Source organism: Scyliorhinus torazame, chromosome 5 (genome assembly GCF_047496885.1).
Source record: "Scyliorhinus torazame isolate Kashiwa2021f chromosome 5, sScyTor2.1, whole genome shotgun sequence".
NCBI lineage: Eukaryota > Metazoa > Chordata > Chondrichthyes > Carcharhiniformes > Scyliorhinidae > Scyliorhinus > Scyliorhinus torazame.
In genome coordinates this window covers 253,614,502-253,632,184 of record NC_092711.1, presented here as the reverse complement: position 1 = coordinate 253,632,184, position 17,683 = coordinate 253,614,502, and the positions used below count along the sequence as shown (strand labels likewise).

The window sequence follows — 17,683 nt, the reverse complement described above, 5'->3', positions numbered from 1 at the left end:
GGTGGCGCAGTGGTTAGACCTGCTGCTTCACGGCGCCAGTTACCTGGGTTTGATCCGCCGAGGATCCGGGTTCGGTCCTGGCCCCCAGGTCACTGTCCATGTGGAGTTTTCACATTCTCCCCGTGCCAACGTGGGTCTCACCCCCATAACCCAAAGATGTGCAGGGTAGGTGGATAGGTCACGCTAAATTGTTCCTTAATTTTTAAAAATACTGAAAGTCTAGTGCTACACATTATTGGATAATGGATGTGATTTAACGACCGCATTGCACCGGGTGCGGATCTGAGCATGCCGGTTAAGTAGCGGGAAAGGCCACAATCAAAATTTGCGGCAAGTACGAATCAGTTTTCCATCTAACCAGCCCACTCCTGATGGTGAGTGCCCAAATATGGCGTGCATATCATTGACCCCAATTAACACCAATTTCCATCTCATCAGATAGATTGAAGTCAAATGTAATGGCCTCCTGGGAATTAACTGCCTCCCAGTGAGAAATAAGACGGGTGTAAGTTAATACTCCTTTTTAAAAATGCGAAGCTGGTGCAATGGCTATGAGGGCACCTGAGGAGATGAGTAGCCCTTTCCATTTTTGGGCCTGCAGCTCAAGGGCACTGGAGCTGGTGCCCCGGTACTGGGGGAAGGAATTGGGAAACTCCTCAGTGGGACTGGCCTTGGTTGGGGGGCTGAAGCATTCCAGGTCGGGATCTCCCCTGGGTTGAGGAGGGGTCGAGGGACTTTGTGTCTGTGAGGTCTTCAAGCCATCTCTAAATATAATATTGTGAATACAGGGGCAACTACAGCTGCTGTCTGTCTGTCATACCAAACACTTCCAGGATAGAGTCCTATTCTTGGTGATATGCTGATGGTCACTTTAACACACTTTGACTGTGAGCAACCTTTAGCTTCACAGCTGAAAGCTATTGCTAATGAGGAATTGGCCTTGTTAGTTGTGAGAGCACTTAACAGCTGCAGGTTGTATTTGCTCCTGCTTATGGCTGCAAATGCCAGGTGGCTGTTTCCTTCCTTTTCTGTAGCCAGAAAGAAGGGCAATTTTTTCTAAGATATCTGTGTCCCGGAGCACCAGGCTCAGGGGGAAGTATATGAGTTCAGAGCAATCTGCTTTGAAGCAAGAAGACGGTGCGGTTCCTGGTGCACGGCATTGATCCAAATGGGCCACCTGATGTCGCATTGAAGAAATGCTTTCACAGATTGCTGATGCTTTTGTTGCTGGTGTGGTGACTGCTGCATGTACCTGGCATGTCACCGCAGGTTAAACACGTTGGAAATCCAGGATGTTCAACTGCATCTTGAGCGCCAGTGGATATGTGGATGCCAGGTTTTGGTTCTGGTGAAATTGGGCTGTGCGGGAGGGCCTCCATAGCTGCGGCTCCTGTACAGAGAATGGCACTTGTTTATTTTATTTTATTTTATTTTTTTGAAATTTTTTATTTAAAACAGATTTGTAACATTTACAGAGAAAAAAAGGCCATATACAAAAGCCTTAACATATTGAAAATGAACAGTGGGAGAGAATAAACATATTAATAAAGCACTTCCCCAACCAGCTCTATTTACCCATGCCCCACGTGTTCAACTAACCTAATGTGGCTCTAAGTCAGAGCAAGTTAGGTTAACATACCGCTGCCACTGTGGAGCATTGAAAAACAAACCAAATGTCCGTTAGTTCAAGTCCAGCTTCCTCTCTAATAAAAGCTCAAACCAGTTCTGGTGTCTCGAAGTAGTAATGAAGTTCCTCAAACGTCACCTAAAGCTTCGCAGGATACAGCATTCCAAATCTCACCTGCTTTTTGAAGAGGGCTGCCTTTACCTTGATGAATCCTGCACGCCTCTTGGCCAGCTCCGCTCCCAAGTCCTGGTAGATGCGCACCTCGCAGTTCTCCCATCTGCTGCTCCTCTCCGCCTTAGCCCATCGCAGCACCCGATCCCTGTCGGCAAGCCGGTGAAAGCGAACCACCAAGGGCCTCGGTCGGTCACCCGTCCTGGGCTTCCTTGCGGGGGCTCTATGCGCCCCATCCAACTCCAGGAGTCGAGGGAAGGCCTCCGGTCCCATCAGCGCCTCGAGCATACCCATCACGTATGCGCCCGCATCCGATCCCTCACAGCCCTCGGGGAGGCCCACGATCCTCAGGTTCTGCCTCCTGGCTCTGTTCCCCAGCTCTTCAAGCTGCTCCTGCATCCTCCTCTGGCGGACGTTCAGCTCCTCTACCTCGTGCTCCAGCTCCGTTACTGTGTCCACCTGGGTGGAGAGCTTCACCTCGACCTCCCTGAGCGCCTTCTCTTGGACCGCCTGCGCCTTGACCATTCGATCCATCACCGCCCTCATCGGGTCCAACGTGTCCCTCTTCAAATCGGCAAAGCAGCTCCGGAAAAACTCTGCTGCTCTCTTGGCCAGTGAGCCTCCGCTCCCTATTCCCTGCTGGCCGCCATGCTTCGCCGCCCGGTCAGAGGTCCTCGCTGCTCCTGCTTCGAACTTCGCCGCTCCACTCGACCACTTCTGGTCCGACTGTCCATACCCCGGGAGGAAAACCTCTTCTTTTCGTCTCCTCAACCGATTCAGGCCGCCAGGTCCCGAAGAAATCCTGCAAAACAGGTCCGTTTGCCCATCGCGGGCGGGAGCGATCCGACCTGCGACCTGCTTCCTCGAGGGCGCCACCGTAAGTGAGAATGGCACTGATATGTGGAACAAGTAACACATTGATGGACAGATCATTTCTATGTCAAAGTTCGGGACATGATAATACATTCTCAGACTTTTCCTCCATATCTGTGAGGAACCTGCGAGGGATGATGCCGTGTGTTTGGGGGGGTGGGGAGTTTGTGTGAAAATGAGCTGGTATAACTTTGTATCAGTACCAATATGGAATGGTGACTTTTCCTTGTTTAATGATTAGTGTGATATGTGGAACATTACATAGTTGATTTTCAACTCTTTGTTACTGTTGACCGTTTAATAAACAAAATATTCTCAAACCGTGCTGCAGATTTAGCACAGTGGGCTAAATAGCTGGCTTGTAAAGCAGAACAACGCCAGCAGCGCGGGTTCAATTCCCATACCAGCCTCCCCGAACAGGCGCCGGAATGTGGCGACTCGGGGCTTTTCACAGTAACTTCATTGAAGCCTACTTGTGACAATAAGTGATTATTATTATTATTAATAGGTTGCGTTTGCTGCTTGTAGCTGCAAATGCCTAGAGGCTGCTGCTGTTGTTTCCTTTTTATGTAGCCTGGAGTAAGGAAAGGCAGGATGGAAGGATGGCCTGTTGTCTGGGTTAGGGAAAGGGAGCTCTTTCTCTCTTGTGGTGTGCTCTGGGTCGGTGTGACTTTCTACTTCTGGGGAGTCTACTGCTGGGAGCTGCAAGAGGTGGAGAGGCAGATTGACTGAATGAACGGTGTTTGCTGCTTGTTGCTTCTTGCAACTGCAGCTGCCTGGAGGCTGTGCATTTGTTTGTTGCCGCCTCTTTGCTTTTGTGGCCTGGAATAAGGAAAGGGAGGATGGTAAGATGGCCTGCTACCTGGGCCATCTTCTGACATGCTCTGGTCAGTGTGATTTTCCACTGCTGGGAAGTCTACTGTTGGGAGCTGCACAAGGGAGAGAGAGAGAGAGAGAGAGAGACGGATTGATCCGAATGAGCCACTTGATGAAGGTGTTGAACAAATGCTTTTGCGGATTGCCGGTGATTTTATTAAGAGTGTGGTGAATGCTGCATGTCAACTAGCATGTCGCCGTGAGTCAAACACGCTGGACAACAAGGCTGTTTTAGTGCACCTTGAACGCCAGTGGAACATGTGGATACTGAGCTTTGGTCCCGATGCAATTCGGCCGCTTTAGAACAAGGACTGATACGTAAAACGACCGCACAACAAGGATCCTCTAATCTGTTGAGGACCTGCGTGGGGGGATACAGTGTGTTTGGTTTTCTTTGTACAAATGAACTATTGTAGCTTTGTGTTTGTACCAATATTCTGTAGTAGAAAGGTACTTGTGTGTATATGGTATGGTGCTTTTTCCTTGGTTAATGGTTAGTATGATTTATGGTCTGTTAAGTAGTTGGTGTTCATCTTTTTATGTAAAGGTACTGTTGACCGTTTAATATACAAAATATTCTCAAGTGCATTCTCATGGGTATACATGCCATGTCTCAGACTATGATTATTGCATCCCATTTCAATAAAACTTTGAATGAGCAGTTTGCTTGACCTCACGAAGCGTCAGCCCCATCGAGGCAGCGGCCAACAATCAAACACTCAAGAGCTGGGCTTCAGCACTGGGGATATTCTCGCGACCCAAAGATGAGTGAGTGGATCAGGGGAGGATACCTGAGCACAGCGTCCATCAAGTTCCCGGCAGGGGTCTGGGGTCTAGCAGCTCCTGATGTGGCCGGGGGTGAGTGCAGAGTGAGGATTTTGAGCACAACTGGCTCGGTGGATGACACTCCGAGAAGGCCGAACAGGTAAAGGTGGGGGAGGCAAGACGAATTTGAGGGTCCCAGGGTGGCGCACTAATTAATTGTCAGTCTCTATCCCTCTCTTTTTTTTAAAAAATAATTTTTATTAAAGGTTTTCATAAAATATCAATAACAAAATGAGAAAGAAAAAAGAACCCAACAGGGTTAAGTACAAAACACAATCTAAAAAAGCAACCGCCCAAACCCCTCCCCCCCCCCCCCCCCGTGCCTAAATAATAAATTAACATTAACACCCCGACTTAAGACAACGGGTGTATACACCCCCTCAGACCCTTCCAGTGTAAATAACATAAACAAAAATAAAGTAACCCCACCCCCTGAGCTGCTGCTGCCATTGACCATTGTCTATCGTTCTGCCAGGAAGTCTAAGAACGATTGCCACCGCCTAAAGAACCCTTGTGCCGACCCTCTCAAGGCAAATTTCACCCACTCCAATTTAATGAACCTTGCCATACCGCTGATCCAGGATTCCACGCTTGGGGGCCTCGTATCTTTCCACTGAAGGAGAATCCTTCGCCGGGGTACCTGGGACGCAAAGGCCAGAATTCCAGCCTCTTTCGCCTCCTGCACTCCCGGCTCCTCTGCCACCCCAAATATTGCGAGCCCCCAGCCCGGTTTGACCCTGGATCCTACCACCCTCGACACCGTCCTCGCTACGCCCTTCCAAAATTCCTCCAGCGCTGGGCATGCCCAGAACATATGGGTGTGATTCGCTGGGCTCCCTGAGCACCTAACATGCCTGTCCTCACCCCCAAAGAACCTGCTCATCCATGTCCCGGTCATGTGTGCCCTGTGCAGCACCTTAAACTGTATGAGGCTGAGCCTCGCGCACGAAGAACAAGAGTTCAACCTCCCTAGGGCATCTGCCCACGTCCCCTCTTCGATCTCCTCTCCCAACTCCTCCTCCCACTTAGCTTTCAACTCCACCACCGAGGCCTCCTCCTCCTCCTGCATCACCTGGTAAGTTTCCGAGATCTTCCCCATTCCCATCCACCCCCCCGAGAGCACCCTGTCCTGTGTGGCAGTAGCCGTGGGAATTCCACCACCTGCCGTCTGGCAAACGCCCTTACCTGTAAGCACCTGAAGGTGTTCCCCGGGGGGGAGCCCATACTTCTCCTCCAGCTCACCCAAGCTCGCGAACTTCCCGTCCACAAACAGGTCCCCCAACTTTCGTATCCCTGCCCTGTGCCACCCCGAAAACCCTCCACCTGTTCTTCCTGGGGCGAACCGGTGGTTCCCCCGTAATGGGGTCCACGCCGAGGCTCTAACTTCCCCCCTACGCCGCCTCCACTGCCCCCAGATTTTGAGGGCCGCCACCACCACCGGGCTCGTGGTATACCTCCTTGGAGGGAGCGGCAGCGGCGCCGTTGCCAGCGCCCCCAGACTCGTATCCACACAGGACGCCGTCTCCAGCCTCTTCCATGCAGCCCCCTCCCCCCCATCACCCACTTGCGCACCATTGTCGCATTGGCGGCCCAGTAGTACCCACAGAGGTTGGGCAGCGCCAGCCCCCCCCTATCTCTACTCCGCTCCAGGAACACCCTTCTCACCCTCGGAGTCCCTCACGCCCACACAAACTCCTGTTAACCCGCCTGAAAAAAGCCTTCGGGATAAACACGGGGAGGCACTGGAACAGGAACAAAAACCTTGGGAGCACCGTCATTTTGATTGACTGCACCCTACCCGCCAGGGACAGCGGCAACGCTGGCCACCTGGACCCCCAAAATCTGAAGCCCCTCTCCGCCCTTTTTAGTGGGAGCTCACCAATCCCCCTCTCCTGGTCCCCTGGCTGAACTACGAACAGCTCGCTCTTCCCCATATTGAGCTTGTACCCCGAAAAGTCCCCAAATTCCCTAAGGATCCTCATTACCTCTGGCATTCCTCCCACCGGGTCCGCCACATACAGCAGCAGGTCGTCCACATAAAGCGACACCCTATGCTCCTCCCCACCCCGCACCAACCCCCTCCAGTTCCTCGACTCTCTCAGTGCCATAGCCAGGGGTTCAATCGCCAGTGCGAAGAGCAGGAGGGACAGGGGACACCCCTGTCTCGTCCCTCGGTGCAACTCAAAGTACTCGGACCTCCTCCTATTTGTGGCCACACTCGCCATCGGGACCTCATACAACAGCCTAACCCACCTGACAAACCCCTCCCCAAACTTGAACCTCTTCAGCACCTCCCACAGGTACCCCCACTCTACCCTATCGAAGGCTTTCTCAGCGTCCATCGCCACCACTATCTCCGCCTCCCCCTCCTTTGCCAGCATCATGATAACGTTCAAAAGCCTCCGCACATTCGCGTTCAACTGTCTCCCCTTCACAAACCCCGTATGGTCTTCATGGATGATCTGCGGCCCTCAATCCTCGTGGCTAAGACCTTCGCCAGCACCTTGGCATCTACATTTAGCAAGGAAATCGGTCTGTAAGATCCACATTGCAGGGGATCCTTGTCCCGCTTCAGGATCAAGGAGATCAGTGCCCGGGACATCGTCGGGGGTAAAGCCCCCCCTCCCTTGCCTCATTGAAGGTCCTAACTAACAGCGGGCCCAACAGGTCCATATATTTTTTATAGAACTCGTCCGGGAAACCGTCTGGCCCCGGTGCCTTCCCCCCCTGCATGCTTCCTATCCCTTTGTTCAGCTCCTCCAGCCCAATCGGGGCCCCCAGTCCCGCCACCAGTCCCTCTTCCACCTTTGGAAACCTCAATTGGTCCAGGAAACGGCCCATCCCTCCCTCCTCCCGTGGGGGCTCGGATCGGTACAATTCCTCGTAGAAGTCCCTGAAGACCCCATTGATGCCAACCCCACTCCGCACCATGCTCCCTCCCCTGTCCTTAACTCCCCCGATCTCCCTAGCTGCGTCCCGCTACCGAAGCTGATGCGCCAGCATCCGGCTTGCCTTTTCCCCATACTCGTAGACCGCCCCCTGGACCTTCCTCCACTGCACCTCCGCCTTCCTGGTGGTCACCAGCTCGAATTCGGCCTGGAGGCTGCGCCTCTTCCTCAACAATCCTTCCTCAGGTTCTTCCGCATACCTCCTGTCTACCCTCACCATCTCCCCCACCAGCCTCTCCCTCTCCCCCCCGCTCCCTCCGCTCTTTGTGGGCCCTGATGGAGATCAGCTCTCCCCTCACCACCGCCTTCAGTGCCTCCCATACCATCCCCACTCGGACCTCCCCGTTGTCGTTGGTCTCCAAGTACCTCTCTATACTTCCTCGGACACGCTCGCTCACCTCCTCGTCCGCCAACAGCCCCACCTCCAAGCGCCACAGCGGGCGCTGGTCCCTCTCCTCCCCCATCTCCAAGTCCACCCAATGCGGGGCGTGGTCCGAAATGGCTATTGCCGAATACTCGGTATCCTCTACTCTCGCTATCAGCGCCCTACTCAAAATGAAAAAGTCGATTCGAGAATAAGCCTTATGGACATGTGAGAAGAATGAAAATTCCCTAGCCCCCGGCCTTGCAAATCTCCAAGGGTCCACCCCTCCCATTTGGCCCATGAATCCCCTCGACACTCTAGCCGCCGCCGGCTTCCTACCCGTCCTAGACCTGGAGCGATCCAGTGCAGGATCCAATACCGTGTTAAAGTCTGCCCCCATTATCAGGCCCCCCACTTCCAAGTCTGGGATCCGACCCAACATACGCTGCATAAAACCCGCATCGTCCCAGTTCGGAGCATACACATTGACCAGTACCACCCTCTCTCCCTGCAACTTACCACTTACCATTATGTACCTACCGCCATTATCTGCCACAATGCTCGACGCCTCGAATAACACCTTCTTTCCCACCAAGATCGCCACCCTCGATTTTTGGCATCTAGCCCCGAGTGAAACACCTGACCTACCCACCCTTTCCTCAGTCTTACCTGGTCTGCCACCTTCAGGTGTGTCTCCTGGAGCATAACCACATCCGCCTTGAGCCCCTTCAGGTGTGCGAACACGCGGGCCCGCTTAACCGGCCCATTCAGTCCCCTTACATTCCAGGTTATCAGCCGGATCAGGGGGCTACCCGCCCCCCCTCCCCCGCCGACTAGCCATGACCCCTCCTCGGCCAGCCACGCGCCCGCACCCCACACCCGGCCCGTTCCCCACAGCGGCATACACCCGTCTCGACCCACCCCACTCGCTCCAGCTTCTCCTTGATCTTAGCAGCAGCAACTCGATCCCCCCCCACCGGGCTAGGACCCATCCTAGCTGGTTTACTCCCCCCATTGCACTTCCGCAAGTCAGCTGACTCCTGCTGACCCCGGCCACTCCCGCCTCCCCTTCGACTCCTCCCATTGTGTGGCACACCCTCCTCTCCCGCTCCCCATTCACAGGCTCTCCCCCTCCGTTCTAAGCGCGGGAAACAATCCTCGCTTCCCCGCCCCGGTCCCACCCCCCCCCCCCCCCCCCCCCCCCCCCACCCCCCTGTCTTCGGCGCAGGAAAAAAATCCCGCGCACTCCACCTACCAGGCCCTGCCACCAACCAAAACAGTGCCCAACCCGCCCCATCCACCGTCCCCAACCCGAAAGAGAAAAACACAGAGAAAAAGAAACCCAAAACAATGCAGAGCCCCCCCCCCCCCCCCCCCCCCCCCCCGAACCAAAAATAGGCATAACATATCCACCACAGTCCCCAATCGCCCATCCCGACCCTCAGTCTGTGTCCAGCTTCTCGGCCTGAACAAAGGCCCACGCCTCCTACGGAGACTCAAAATAATGGTGCCGGTCCTTGTAGGTACCCCACAGTCGCGCCGGCTGCAACATGCCAAACTTCACCCCCTTCCTGTGCAGTACCGCCTTCGCTCGATTGTACCCGGCCCTCCTCTTCGCCACCTCCGCACTCCAGTCCTGATATATCCGAACCTCCGCTTTCCCCCACCTGCTGCTCCTCTCCTTCTTGGCCCACCTGAGCACACACTCCCGATCGACGAACCGATGGAACCGCACCAGCACCGCCCGCGGAGGCTCGTTAGCCTTGGGCCTCCTCGCCAACACTCTATGGGCCCCTTCCAGCTCCAGGGGCCCCTGGAAGGACCCCGCTCCCATCAGCGAGTTTAACATAGTGACCACATAGGCCCCCACGTCCGGCCCCTCGAGCCTCTCCGGGAGGCCCAGAATCCGCAGATTCTTCCGCCTCGACCGATTCTCCATCTCCTCGAACCGCTCCTGCCATTTCTTGTGGAGCGCCTCGTGCGCCTCCACCTTTACCGCCAGGACTAAGATCTCGTCCTCATTGTCAGAGATCTTTTGTTGTGCCTCTCGGATACCCACCCCCTGGGCCGTCTGTGTCTCCATCAGCTTATCAATAGAAGCCTTCATCGGCTCTAGCAGGTCCATTTTAATCTCTCTGAGGCAGCGCTGGATACCCTCCTGTTGCTCCTCCGCCCACTGCCTCCACGCTGCCTGGTCTCCGCCCGCCACCATTTTGTCCTTCTTCCCTCCCTTCTTCTGGTCCACCACCACCTTTTTTGTCACTCCGCTCCTAGTTAAAGCTATATACTGACGGGAGCTATTATTAACTCCTTCCCATACTGGGAAATGTCGAAAAAGTGCCCTTGGGGGCCAGAAAAGAGCCCAAAAGTCCGTTTTTGCGGGAGCCGCCGAATGTGCGACTTAGCTCCGCATATCCGCAACCAGAAGTCTCGAGAGGGAATCCTTTTGGCAGTGTTCGCTTCACCAATCTACCCCAAAATGTCTGTGGAAACTCCTGAAGAAGGTCTAAGTATCCGTTCCAGACGGGAGCTGCCGAATGCGCGACCTACTCCTCCATGGCCGCCACCGGAAGCCTCGTCCCCGCTTCTTCAGTGGCCTTGGTGAGATCTTTTCACAGTTGTTCCCTCTGCTGTTAGAATTCAACTTTGATAAAGGCCCTCAGGTCAGTTTGCAGCTTTAAGCTTGACCTTCCCCTGCCTGCATGCTGGAAGAGGCTCTGTTAATCCTGCAGTTACAGCCAAATCCTTTACTGTTTCTGCCGGGTCTGGTAGCCAAAAGACATAAAATTCCTGGGCGACACTGTCAGGGGAATGTTGCCGTCTTCCTGCCACACCGGGAAATGTCAAACAGATGCCGTGGGGGCCCTGTAAAAGAGCTCAAAAGTCCGTTCCAAGCGGGAGCTACCGAATATGCGACCTAGCTCTGCATAGCCGCACCCGGAAGTCTTCTCTATCCCTCTCTAAGCCCTCATGGTGCTGGTGGCTGCCCAGGCGACCAGACAGAACCACCCCATCATCCTGGGGTGGTCCTCGAAGATGCTGGGGATCTCAGAGTGTCCCAGGATGTAGCTGTCATGCACGCTACGCAGTCTGAGTCTGCCATGGAGGCTGCCGCCATGCGCGGCCGGTGGAGGCTGCCGCCGTGCGCATTCGCGGCCTCTGACCCGGAGGTGAGGCAGCCCGAATCTGCAGCTAAAGCTGCGAGCTTCCTGACGGGTCCCTGCTAGCCCCCTGCAGGGCTATGAATAAGCGGCCTTTTCATGCCAGTTTTTCTGGCGTGAAAGGCCAGGTATTACGACGGCATGGGGACATAGTCCCAAAAATGGAAAATCCAGCCCAAGATGTGGGGAGGGTGCGTGATGTCAGCCAGTGATGTGGGGGGGTGGTGGTTGGGGTTTGAGGGGTGGCAGGTGGATCTGATGCCAGGAGAGAGCTGGTAACTTACCCTTACAGCTTGTTGGGGGTCGTTAGTCTTCCTACATTGCACTGCGGTCCTCCTGGTCATGCTGCCTGAACTGACTGCCACTGCATCCCAGGCGGTCCTGCTGCTCGCCATCTGACCCCCTTCGGGGAATAGGATGTCCCATCTCATCTCCACAGTGTCCAGAAGCCTGGCCAGATCAGCATCAACTAAGCAAGGAGTAGATCTGCGCACTACCATGTTTGTGTGTTGACTGCAGCTTGACCCTTGTTAGCGGCGAGATGCTGAGCTGCGGATCCTGCGAATCAGACAGTGAGGCAGCCAGTAATGGCAAGAAGCTCATGGGGGCTCAGTTCTGGCACTAAGTGCCATTAAATACAGGCCACAATCTCACCAATGGGGCCATCGAGAAACACCCTGCCAAACGCGCCCAAAATGACACTTAGACATGTTTCTGTAAAATCACGCCCAATATTGAACAAAATTGGATAAACTTTCATCAGAAAGTTTATTTGACCAGCTCAGTAAACTGAACAAAGTATGCCCATCCAAGCCAATATACATTTGAAGTAATATGCAAAAAATGGCAGCTGAGGCAGGCATTGAATTGGCATTAATTGACCACTTAAGGGCCTCAAATGAGTCATGGGTGGGTTGCCCACCCGATGTCAGGCACATCACCAATGGCACAAAGTCCTAATTTAAGGGGAAACCAGCGTGTTTTCTCACCCATGAAATTCAGCTTCTGGGCTTAACACATTTTTTGCAGCTTCTGGGCTTAACACATTTTTTGCAGCTTCTGGGCTTAACACATTTTTCGAAATGTGTTGATGAATTATTAGCAAATTAAATGTTGCCTTCCATTAGAAGCATGGCTAGAATGGTCACGAATATCCTATTCACCATCCTAATAAGTCATTTCTCCATTTGGTCATAATTTTGTGTAATCTTTTTTTTAAATATATTTTTATTCTCCTTTTTAACATTTTCATCCAAATTTACATTCACCAACAAACAATCAACAGCAACAAATACAATGTCAATCCCAAGGCCAAGAATTCCTTCCTCCCACCAACCCCCAAACAACCCTCAACGTTTTAAATACAAACACCAAAGAAAAGGATTCAAGAATCCAACCTCCATCCATACATAGTCATCAACAACATACATAGTCCAAACCACCACCCCCAGTGTTCGATGTCATCCAATTCTTGAAAGTGCACAATGAACAAAGCCCATGAATTGTAGAACTTTACCATCCTTCCCCTCAACTCAAACTTCAACTTCTTGAGTGTTTAAAAACTCCGATAGATCCCCTCCGCCACGCCAGGGCAGAGAGACTGACCTCCACCCCAACATGATCTGCCTTCGGGCAATAAGCAAGGTGAAGGCTAAAACATCTGCCTCCGCACCCGCTTCAAACCCCGGCCGATCCGATACCTCAAATATGGCCTCCAGAGGACCCGGCTCAAGCCTCGAAATTACCCTGAACACCTCCCTCCAATACCCCTCCAGCCTTTGGACAGGACCAAAACATATGTACGTGGTTTGCGCCCCCCCCCCCCCCTCCCGCTCAGCAACTTCCACAAACATCCTCTACCCCCCTCAAAGAATCGGCTCATCCTCACCTTTGTGAGGTGCGCCCTATAGACCACCTTCAGCTGTATCAGCCCCAACCTCACGCACAAAGTTGAGGCATTCACCCTCTGGAGCAGCTCACACCACAACACCTCTCCATGCCCTCTCCCAACTCTTCCTCCCACTTTGTCTTAATCCCCTCCAGCGGTGCCTTCTCCCAGAATTTACCCATAAATCACTGACACCACCACCCCTTTCTCCATTCCCCCTGTCATCAGCACATCCTCCATCAGGCCGGAGCCACCAGAAAGCTCTGTATAATTTTGTGTAACCTTTGACAGAATTATTTAATATTGTAGAATTTACAGTCTTCCAAAATGATATTCCCCAATATGTAGACTACAATAATTAAGGTTAATTAGAATCATAGAATTGTAGCACAAGAACTCCTTGAGCCCGTTGTGTCCATGTCAGCTCGCTGAAAAAACAGTTTAGCTAGGCCTATTCCCCTCTCTTCCCCTTCACCCTTCAAGTTTTTTTTTTCTTCAGGTTTATCCAATTCCCTTTTGAAAGCCATGATTGAATTTGCCCCCATCATACCCTCAAACAGTGCATTCCAGATCCTATCCACTCACTGCGTAAAAAAAATAATTCTTCATTGTGCTGTTAGCTCTTTGGCCATTCACCATATATTTATGTCCTCTATAGTTCGTGCCCCTTCTGTCAATGGAAACATTTTCTCTTTTTTTGCTTTGCTGGCCCCAGATAAATTTGATCATTTCAATCAAATCTCCTCTCAACCTTCTCTAAAGGAAGCAACCCCATTTTTCCAATCGAGTCACCTAACTGAAGTCCCACATTTCACGATCCATTCTCTTAAATCTTTTGTGCCCTCTCAAAAGCCTTCATGTCCTTCCTTTGTGGTCCCTAATGTCCATTTGAAGCCAAACTAGTGTTTCATAAAGTTTCATCATACGTTCCTTGCTTTTGTACTGGGTCTCTCTAATTATAAAGCCCAGGATCCCATATTCCTTTTGAACAATTTTTTCAAGCCACCTTCAATGATTTGTGCACACATGCTCCCAGGTGTCTCTGTTCCTGCATCCATTTATTTTATAGTGCTTTTCTCTATGCTTCCTACCAAAAGTAGCACTTCACACCTCTCTGCATTATAATTCATCTGCTACGTCTGCACCGATTTTCCCCCATCTTGTCTAATACTTTTTAAAGTCTATCAGTATCCTCCTCACAGTTCTCGATGTTTTGTATCATCTGCAAATTATGAAATTGTGTCCTGCTATCCCAGGTCATTAATATGTATTAAGAAAAGCAGTGGTCCTAGTACCAGCCCTGGAGAACCTTCCACCAGTCTGAAATACTATCGTTCTTCACTTCTCTGCTTCCTGTCATTTAGCCAACTTCACATCCATGCTTCCATTGTTCATTTTTTTTCTGTGGGCTTCAACTTTGCTGACAAGCCTGTTACGTGACACGTGATAAAACATCTTTTAGAAGTGCATGTACACCACATCAATCTCATTGCTCCATCCATTCTCCTTGTTAGCACATCAAAAAGCTCAATCAAGTTAGAACATCCAGGCTGTCTGGCATGAGACTGATCACTGGAGTGATTGTTTCTCTAGAACAGGAAGGCAGCAGCGGTGAATGACAGCTGCAGTTTGCTTCGTAACCTAAAGATTCCATTTTGACACAACAGAAGGTTTTTTTAAAAATAAATTTAGAGTACCCAATTCATTTTTTCCAATTAAGGGGCAATTTAGTGTGGCCAATCCACCTAGCCTGCACATCTTTGGGTTGTGGGGGTGAAACCCACGCAAACACGGGGAGAATGTGCAAACTCCACACGGACAGTGACCCTGAGCCGGGATCGAACCTGGGACCTCGGCGCCGTGAGGCTGCAGGGCTAACCCACTGCGCCACCGTGCTGCCCACAACAGAAGGTCTTAATGAAACGCCGGGGCTGTTTGCGGGATCAGTTGACCCTTGGTGGTTTGTTAGTCTGGGCTGCATTCGTTTTAGTTTAGTAGGTGGCTTAGTGCATTAATAGATTCTGTCTTTAAGCTAGTTACATGAGGAAAATAGCCTCAGTTCAACAAAAACATTTGTTTCATTAATGCCAACAGTCCCAGAGCATGTTTGATATTGGATGGTATATTATTAGTATTTTATCTGTCTTGATTTAACAAGTCTCATCCTTGTTTTTAATTTGTTTTTTGGCCTTGCTCTTCCCTATCTTTGTAACCTTCAGCCCTACAAAGCCCACCACCCCACTTTTGGATCTCTGCATCCTGCAATTTCCAGCCTGTGCCCGTGCCTTCAGCTGCAAAAGGCCTAAGCTATGGAATTCCCTCCTTTTATCCCTTCACCTCTCCTTCCCTTTCTTCCTTTAAGGCACTCCTGCTTGCCCCATCTGGGCCGGAGAATCGGCGCTGTGTCAAACGCGCCGGCGCAGATGGTGCCAATTCTCCGCACCTCGGAGAATCGCGCGTCAGGGCGCGGTTGTGGCGATTCTCATGGAGAATCGTCCCCATAGTACTTGATGCAAATAACATAGAAGATAGGCATGGCTCCCTCAAACATAGAGACCATATATGTCAGTCGCCATTAGTAGCCAGAGGCCAGAAGGAGGATCGAAGATGAGGAAGAGGCTGCGGCACAAGCAATATGAAGGAGGAGGAGAGGCTGGATGCCCAGGTCTACCCTGTGGGGTGGATGTACAGACCCAGGACTTCATACCTCAGTATGACAGAAAATCAGTGATAAAGGAGACTTGGATTGAGCTGTGAGATTATGACAAACATCTGTCACTTGGTCCAACGGCAAATGGAGCTACAATCCATCAGCCCTCATGCCCTTCCAGTGGCTGTAATGATAACATCGCACTATACCTCTGGTTCTTTCCAGGCCATATCCGGAGACCCAGCTGGTATATCCCAATCAGCAGCACACAGGTGCTTCAAGTCAGTGACTAATACCCTGATTGCCCATGTAGACAAGCACATTAGTTTCCCTATATGTTTGGCATCTCAGATGCATAGAGCCATGGCCTTTCCAAAATTGCAGACTTCTCTTGGCTGCAAGGTTGCATAGATTGCACCCAAGTTGCAATTAAGGTCCCAACTCAGAATATGGACACCTTTTTTTAAAAAAATATATATATTTTATTAAAGTTTTTCAATCACAATCTTTTCCCCTTACACATCAAACAAAAGAAAAATTAAAAGTACAAGTAACATGATAACTACAGTCTAACAATGAGTAACTAACTAACATGGTAAACTAACCCCCCTTAACGGTAGGCCATCTATCCCTCTACTCTGGTCCCCAGGGTGTATCACAAAAAGTTCACTCTTTCCCATGTTAAGCCTATATCCCGAGAAATCTCCGAACTCCCTCAATATCTGCATGACCTCTGTCATCCCCCCCCACTAGGTCCGCTACATATAGCAGTAGGTCATCCGCGTAGAGTGACACTCGGTGTTCCTCTCCCCCTCTAATCACCCCTCTCCATTTTCTGGAGTCTCTCAGCGCCATGGGCAGTGGTTCAATTACCAACGCGAACAGTAATGGAGATAGCGGGCATCCCTGTCTTGTTCCCCTGTATAGTCGAAAATACTCCGATCTTTGCCGACCCGTGACCACACTTGCCGTTGGGGCCCCATAGAGGAGTTTGACCCAGCTAACAAACCCGTCCCCGAACCCGAACCTCCTCAGCACCTCACATAGATACTCCCACTCCACCCTATCAAATGCCTTCTCTGCATCCATTGCCGCCACTATCTCTGCCTCCCCCTCTACTGGGGGCATCATTATCACCCCTAATAGCCGTCGCACGTTGACATTTAGTTGTTTCCCTTTTACGAATCCTGTCTGGTCTTTGTGCACCATCCCTGGGACACAATCCTCTATCCTCGTTGCCAGCACCTTTGCTAGCAATTTGGCGTCCACATTTAGCAGTGAGATAGGCCTATAGGACCCGCACTGCAGCGGATCTTTATCCCGCTTCAAAATTAGCGATATCGTCGCCTCCGACATTGTCAGGGGTAGAGTCCCCCCTTCTCTGGCCTCGTTAAAAGTCCTTACCAACAGCGGGGCCAGCAAGTCCACATATTTTCTATAAAATTCCACCTTAATTGGTCCAAAAACTGCAGCATCTCCTTTTTTTCCCTCCGGGGGTTGGGACCTATAAAGTCTTTCGTAAAAGGTCTTAAACACCTCGTTTATCTTCCCTGCTCTCCGCACCATAGCTCCCTTTTCATCTCTAATTCCCCCTATCTCCCTCGCCGCTGTCCTCTTTCGCAGCTGATGGGCCAACAGGCGACTAGCCTTTTCCCCATATTCATATCTCATCCCCTGTGCCTTCCTCCACTGCACCTCCGCCCTCCTAGTGGTCAGAAGGTCGAACTCCGTCTGGAGTCGTCGTCTCTCCCTGTATACAAGTCCTTCCTCCGGGGCCTCCGCGTATTCTTTATCCACCCTTAAAATCTTCCCCAGTAATCTTTCCCTTTCCTTGGCCTCTATTTTCTCTTTGTGGGCCCTGATGGAGATCAGCTCTCCTCTGACCACCGCCTTTAGTGCTTCCCATACTACTCCCACTCGGACCTCCCCGTCGTCATTGGCCTCCAGGTATCTCTCGATACATCCCCGCACCCTTCCACAGACTCCCTCATCCGCCAGCAATCCCACATCTAATCGCCAGAGTGCACGCTGCTCCCTCTCCTCTCCTAGTTCCAGGTCCACCCAATGTGGGGCATGATCTGAGACAGCTATGGCTGAATACTCAGTTTCTTCCACCCTCGAGATCAGCGACCTTCCCAAAACAAAGAAATCTATCCGGGAATACACCTTGTGAACATGGGAGAAGAAGGAGAACTCCTTGGCCTTCGGCCTAACAAATCGCCATGGATCCACTCCCCCCATTTGGTCCATAAACCCCTTAAGCACCTTGGCCGCTGCCGGCCTTCTTCCGGTCCTAGATC

The 17,683-nt window shown here is 51.6% G+C and overlaps 1 protein-coding gene across 8 annotated transcripts in view; it reads left to right on the top strand.

Annotated features, from left to right (window-relative positions):
* LOC140421052 (BCL-6 corepressor-like protein 1) overlaps positions 1 to 17,683 on the top strand; it is a 516,176-nt gene that overhangs the window by 481,935 nt on the left and 16,558 nt on the right. The gene's annotated exons all lie outside the window — the stretch shown is intronic.